Raw genomic sequence first — 8110 nt, 5'->3', positions numbered from 1 at the left:
TGTTTCATGGTTTTGACTGTATGAAACCTTTCGTTCTTGTGAAGATCGTCATCGAACTCCAGGTCAATTTTTTTATTCCTCTTTTATCGCTTTTTTTTCAAGTAAGTACGCAAATCGAAAAAAAAGGATTGCGAGATCTGTGAAGATCTCGATCTACCTGTCTTCATTGCTATACTTGTCGATTCTTGAGGTATCTCTTTGTGTTCTTCTTTTTTCTTGTTAGATATGTTATTTTTTGTTCGACAGTTCATCTAGTTGTTTCTGGTTCTTGTACAAGTGAGCAATAGGATTGCAAGATTCTTTGTTAAGATCTCGATCTACCGTTCTCCTTGTGTGGTTCTTGTTGGTATTGAGATTGTGTTTCCTGTAAAACTGATCTTTTTTTAATATGTTGTTGTTTCTGTTCACTGCAAGTAAATGTGCAAGAGAGCTCATGTTTGTAAGATTTTTTAAGATCTCGATCTGTTTTACTCCTTGCAATACTTGTGTAAAAGAAGGTAGGCTTTGCTAATTTGCTCAGATCTGGTCCATCCAGGTTTGCTCAGATCTTTTCTGTTTCTGCTCATTCTTCTGGTCCATCCAGATCTGCTTGTTTTTGTTAATATTGTTGTTAATATTGTTGTTAATATTGTACATATGTTCTGCTGATTAGTTCTGATCTCTCCAGATCTGTTTGTTATTGTTAATATTGTTGTTAATGTTGTATATCTGTTCTTCTGTTTAGTTCTGGTCTTTCCAGATCTGGTTTTATTTACCTCTTTTTGGATCTGGTCATTATTCCAGATCTCTTGTTGTTGTTCTCTGCCGCTATTTAGATCTGGTCCTATTTTCCAGATCTGATTTGTTCAGGTTTTGTTTCTTACCTATTCTTATATCTCTGTGGTTCTCGTGCTTCTGCTGTGTTGTTGTTTGTTTGGTTCTCTGAATCTGAATAGTTAGCTTGACCTAGCACCATTTGAGTTTTTTAGGAATCCTGCTTTCAAGCTATTCAGGTTCTTTCTGTGTTTTGGTTGTTGCTTGATTAATGGTTGAAACCACTGCTATCACGGCTAGTGCAATGGAGTCTATAGTCACCTATCTCGACTTTGGAGATTTACTGTACTTACGTTCGAGCGATACCAGTGGAGCTCCATTAATAAATTTCAAATTAAGTGGTACCGAGAATTATACGGTTTGGGCATGTGCCATGACATTAGCCTTAGACACTAAAAATAAAATGGGTTTTATAAACGGTACTTGTCCTAGACCACCAAATGATCCTGTCTTACCTAGACAATGGGATCGATGTAATTCTGTTGTTCTTTCGTGGATTTTGAGTTTCATGACCGAAGATCTTTTTCTTGGTCAAGTGTTCTCTAAGGAATCTGCCAAGGTTTGGGATGAGCTAAAAGAGACATATGATAAGTTGGACGGTTCTGTAACCTTTAACCTTCATCAGAAAATAAATTCATTAAGTTAGAGTGGCATGTCTGTGTCAGAGTACTATCACAAACTTAATTCTATGTGAAAACAATTTGATGCTTTGGTAAAACTTCCCTCCTGTACCTGTAATGCCTCCCGAGAGTTTCTAGAACATAGTCAGCTTATAAAGTTGATGCAATTTCTGATGGGTCTCGATGACTTGTACCAACCAATTAGAAGCAATATCCTTACTAGGGACCCCTTGTCCTCTGTAAAAACTGCATTCTCTCTTGTTTCAAGAGAGGAATCACATAGAGGCGTAAATATGTCTCAATCTAGAACTAAGACTCAGAATAGTGCTTTTTTAAGCAAACTGTTGAAAACAAAAGGAAGACTAGAAAATTTTCAAACCTTATTTGCAAACATTGTGGCATGACTGGTCACACCATCGAAAGATGTTTTAAACTGATAGGATTTCCCAAGGATTTCCAAAATCGTAGCAGACCTCAAAATTAAAGTTTTAGACCCCCCCCCCACCCTCGTTGGAAATAATGTTGTTTCTGATTCTCTTTCTCCAAAAAAGGCTGGTTCTAGCTCTACCATCACTTTCTCCGAGAAACAAGTTGCAAAAATCTTAAGTTTGATTGATCAGAAAGAAGGAACCATTGCCAATATGGCAGTTATGTCTCGTTCTGTTAAAACTGGGTGGATAATAGACTCTGGTGCGAACCAACATATGACTCATAACACCAAACTTTTAGAAAATGTGGTGGATGTTTCTGACCTTGATATCAGGGTCAATCATCCAAATGGAACTATGGCTCAGATAAATAAAATAGAAGATTTTAAACTAACTAATAATGTCACTTTATTTGATGTCTTAGTCGTTCCAGACTTTAATGTGAATCTATTATCTGTACATAAACTTGCTAAGGACAATAAGGTGTTTGTAAGTTTTGATGAGTCGAAATGTTACGTCCAGGATTGTCTTCGAAAGAGTGTCGTGGGGACTGGTAGCCAGGAGGATGGTCTCTATTTCTTTGATGAAAATTTTAATTGTAAGACTTCCTGTTTTCCAAACTGTAAAAATATGTCTTGTCTGGTTTCCACTCAACTGTGGCATAGTAGACTTTGTCATTCTTCACACCAAGTCTTAAGAGTGCTTAAAAATCATCTTAACATTGCTAATGAGGATAGTGGTCCATGTGAAGTTTGCCATAAGGCAAAACAAACTAGAGAAAAGTTTGATTTAAGTGTTCACAAATCTAAAAGCCTAGGTGAGTTAGTTCACCTTGATGTCTGGGGTCCGTATCATATACAGAGTAGAGAAGGGTATAAATATTTTTTTGACTATCGTTGATGATTACACTAGGGCTGTTTGGGTGTTTCTGTTGAAAGGTAAACATGAGGTTTGTGAAAACATCATAACTTTTTATAATCTGGTCAGTACTCAATTTGGTAAAATTGTTAAGATTTTTAGGAGTGACAATGGCACAGAATTCTTAAGTCAAAAGTTACATGATTTTTTTAAAGATAAAGGAATAATTCATCAGACCTCATGTGTTTACACTCCCTAACAGAATGAGGTTGTTGAACGTAAACACCACCATTTACTTAATGTAGCTAGATCTCTTATGTTTCAGGGAGGGATCCCTCTTAACATGTGGAATGAGTGCATACTTACTGCTACATACCTTATTAATAGAACCCCTTCCTCTGTTTTAAACGGTAAGTGTCCCTACGAACTCATCTATGGGTTTCAACCAGTTCTCACTCATCTTAGAAACTGCAGGTGTTTGTGTTTTACTGTGTTACCAAATATCTCTGATAAGTTTTCACCGAAGTCGGAAAAATGCATTTTATTGGGTTATGCCAATTCAAAAAAAGGATACAAATTTTATAGTTTAGATTCCAAGAAAATAATTGTTTCACGCGATGTGAAATTTTATGAAAACATTTTTCCATTTAAAATGAAGTCTGATAATGTCATACCCCGCTAAAGCGGAAACGCGAGGTATGGCAGGTAGAGTCTCATAGCAATAGTGTATAAACAACACAACCATACAATCTAAAACATAAATACATCATAACCAAAGTTTACAATCCCAAATACAAGTTTGCAAAATAAACACAAAAGAAATTTTGAAAGCGATGATTGTGACACGGCTTCTAATAAGTGTCACCATGAGTCTTTCTTACCCTGAAAAAGCACGTCAAAACAAGTGTCAACTACAAGAGTTGGTGAGTTCACAGGTTTTATATGCACAAAATGATTTCAAATGCAGCAATCTCAGTTATAAATTTATGAGCAATATCTTAAAAAAAAACAACGTCATACACATGATATAAATTTGTTGAGCCACTACTAAACCTAAACACCTTTCAACACCCCACAAACTACCTCAGAGGTGGTAGCGAACCACATGTGTAGAGCATACTTACGAACTACCTCAGCGGTGGGACTAAACCCCACATGTGTAGAACTCATGTCGGACTACCTCAGCGGTGGGACTAAACCCCACATGTGTAGAACTCCTACCGGACTACCTCAGCGGTGACAACTTCGTGTCACATGTGTAGAGAAAATTTTAATGACCAAGTGCACCCCTACTCGACAGTAAAAAGGGTGGGTATATCAACCAAATAGCGCTATCCACTAGAATTTTAGGCTCAAAATGAGTTAATAGTAGTGTGGACAAACGGAGACTTTTAAACTCAACATACCATCAATAGTGTATACATTTAATTGCTCATAACAAGATTCATATATCAATATAAATCTRTCAAACATTTCTTTAATCATGYTTTTCACCCCAAAACGCTAAAATAGTAAAAAGGGACTGTGAAAACTCACTTTTGTTGTAGAGCTTCGCAAGAAAAAGATATACGATCCGAACACCGCACTAGTTTAACGATTCCCTATCAATAGGAATATCCAAAACCATCACTAATTGATTTATCACTACCTATGGGGTTTAATAAATCCTAAGTCCATATTTGTCTACTTATGTCCCATAATATTATCCATGGTCCAAATATACATAATGTCCATATGCTCATCAATGAATTAATTTATACCGGAATTGATGCTATAATCCAGTAAAAGATCAAATTTTACAAAATCAACCAATCCCAAAATCTTGATCCTGGACAGAAACTTATGATACTTAAAGATGATCAAAATAAAGAGACTTCAAAAATGAGATAATTTCCCATCTTTTTACATGGGTTATAGCACTGAGTTCTAGTCATCTTGACCAAATTTCATGTATTTTTGGCATGAAATGATGATTCAAATAATTTATGAAATACAACTTATCACAACTGAAATGGCAGATTACACCATGTTAGTAAAACACTCATTAAAAGAGTTCTACTGAGTGTTCTTCAGAATTTCAAGTTGTACTGAAAATATAACACTTATACGAAACTTTTAAACTAATAATCACTCATTTTGGATGAGTTGAGAGGGAGATATGACACCTTAAAGTCATATGCACACATATGTCATTAGTTGACAGATTGCACACTTAACCTAAGTAAATTAGTTCATGCCCTAAAACATCATATTTTTGAGTGAAATTGGATTCAAATGAATACTAATTCATAAAAGAACAGTTTAGAAGAAAAATCATACATTAAGAACAAGTAAGTAGAAAGATATTAGCATTCAAAGTAAGAGTTACCTACTGGTGGTTTCACAGTTTGCACACCTATAGTGTTTTAGGTKCTTGGAGATCAAAACTCCATAATTTCATGTGATTCCACTTGAAAGTAGGAGATAACCCATAAATATAACTCTCAAAAGAAGAATCATCCTTTTTCATCCAGTTTTGAAAGAGATATGGTCGATGGAACATACATATACAAATCTGTCAGAATCGGACAGATTGCATGTTCAWCTTATTTTGAGTAATTAAAACCTCAAATCACCACAATATTGAATGAAATCAGTGGAATTTGAAAGGTAACTCATTAAACTAACATCCAGAAGAAAAATCAACAATTTTGAATGATTATCTAGAGAGTTATGGCTGTTCAAAGTAGGGTTTACCTATTGAAAAACTCTCAGATGCACATATATAATGTTTTGAGTATTTTGGGGGGTCAAAACTCAATGTTTTTGAGTGAGACCAATTGCATTGCAACCCCAACTCAATAAATAAACTTTTAGAAGAAACCTCATAACATTTGAACATGTCAATTGCAAGATATGGATGATTTGTGCACAAGCACATAATCTGTCAGCACCAGAATATAAGATTTTTAAGAAATAAACCACATAAAATCATGATTTCTTCCTATCTTTTTGAGTTCTAGTGTTTGGGTCATAGATTACCACCATAATATAATCATTCTTACATGTTTTTGGGGTATAATCTCTCCTTAAAACTCAATATTTTCGAAACTTAGAAAATAGAAGATGAAGAATGCATAAAAGTGGGTTTTTCTCCCCAAAACTTACAAGAAAAGTAAAAGGATGAAGGTGTTACCTTGTTGTGGATGAATTGGATGAAATATCTTCAAAACTTCTTGCAAAAATGATGAAGATTATGAAGAAATTCGGCTGGATATGATGAGGGATGAAGATGKTCTTCAAAGTGACCCTTGGGTTTTGGGAGAAAGAGAGGAGAGGAGTTTAAATTTTGGAGGAAGAGAAAATGGGGAATAATGAAGAAATAAAGCTACTTATATGTAGAATAAGGGAGGGAGAGAGGGGGGAAAAAAGGGGCCGGCCATAAGACCCAACCTAACTCAAAATAATTTTTTTTTAAAAACAAAGCCCAAAATGCATAAAATGTCATTTTCTCACTTTTGACATTTTTCTTCGAATTAAAAGCCCAAGATGACTAAATTTATTTAAATAGAAAGGTTTTATATTTAAAACACTAAAACTTAATGTTTTATATATATTGGGTATAAATTAGAGCATTTGGTACTGTATACGACGTTTCAGATAATTTCGGGTCGGAACCGGACTTTCAAAGCAACTGCCGGAATCTCTAGAAATTTTTGACCAAACTAACCTAACTAATTCCTAATCTTATAAATTATCTTCAGTAACACTAATACAAACTTAATAAGAGCTAACCTGGAAGTTCGAATTTGACGGCTGTCACAAATAAGTTGAGTGATTCTGAAAATAAAGACTAATCAATTAAACTTTTTTTGACTCTGGAAATGAACTGTCTAACAAAATTGATGTTTCTTTACCCAATGATAAGAATGGAGGCGATAATAATTGATATGTGTTGAGAATTCAACACATAATGCATTCGTTTACGTCTTTTTAGTCAAAATTAGTTTCCTTTCATTCCCACTTTGAGTCATTTTGATTTATTTTTTTATACTTTTATTATGGAGCTAAAATATTGTGGTTAAACTTGTTGGGATGCAAAGATACAAACTAACGGAGAATTTTTGTTAAAACAGCCTGATGCTACAGCATTGCAGCAGGAGCCACCTGATACGTGCACGGTTTTGCGAGGGCTTAACGATTAAGCTGCTGACTTTTGGATGCTGAATGGAAGACAGCTGGAAGACTTTTTTAATCAGGGATTTTTGAATTAATATGTCATCTTGTACTTAAGATTCCCTTTTATTAACTTTTGGACATTAACTAGTGGTTAATATCTTTGTTGTTTAGTGCAAGGCTTTAAGTATAAATAGGGGGCTTAACCTTGTGATTCCACACACCTTTTAAAATATTTCTAAGATCAAAATCAGCTGGTTAGGGCTGATTTTGAGAGAACCTTTTGAGAAATTTGAAGTTCTTGAGTTTTAAGCTTTCAATTCTTGTCTTTTAATTTCTCGTTCTTTATTTTATGTTATTTTACGTTTATTGTTATTTATTTTCCGTTATTTAATTTCCGCAATTTACATTCTCGCAATTTATATTCCCGTCATTTATTTTCTCGTTATTTACTTTCTCGTCATTTATTTCCTCGTTATTTACTTTACGCAATTTACGTTTATGTCTTTAATTTCCGTCATTTATTTTTTACTTTCCGTTATGAGTAGCTAAGCTTTTATAGCTTGGGTGTGAGATGGAAAGGTGAGATTTTCAAACCAAACAAAAGTAGCTAAGTGTTTTCGTAAACGACGTTCCATTGTTTCATTCGAGTTTTTATAAAATCAAGCACACTTCTTGACGGGCTGATCACTTTGAAAGTGTTAAAGTGCCATGGACTTAGAGATAAGACATTGATAAGCACGTCAACTTGAATGACATAAGAGGTAAACTTGAGAAAGTTGCCGACAAGGAGACTTGTCATTTATGTTTTTCAAAACTTAACTCCYGACGGGTTGGTCACTCTTCGAAAGTGTCAAAGTGTGATAGATTCAGCGATGAACTATCAAGAACACGTCAACTCGAATGATATGGGAATCGACTCGAGAGAGTGATTTTTAACAAAGAAATTTATTTATCCATATATTTTGAAAACACCATCGTGTCACTATCCCTGGTCCGGACACCACATAGAGATATGGGTGGAAAGCTATAATATAGTGCAATGGTGAAGTCCGAGTGGAATGCCTTCAAAATAGATGGTGGAACTTAGTTTTGAAACATTGTTTGCTGTAGCATTTCTATAGCATTGGCTGCTGGAATTTGTGTTTGGGTCTCACCTTAAGTCTTACACCCTTGCTTCTTTTATATATTTAGTATTCTGTTTGGATTCACCTTAAAATCAAACAAAAGTCTTCA

This window comes from Cynara cardunculus (assembly GCF_001531365.2).
Source record: "Cynara cardunculus var. scolymus isolate 2C chromosome LG 13, CcrdV1, whole genome shotgun sequence".
Lineage (NCBI taxonomy): Eukaryota > Viridiplantae > Streptophyta > Magnoliopsida > Asterales > Asteraceae > Cynara > Cynara cardunculus.
This window is presented reverse-complemented; position numbering follows the sequence as displayed.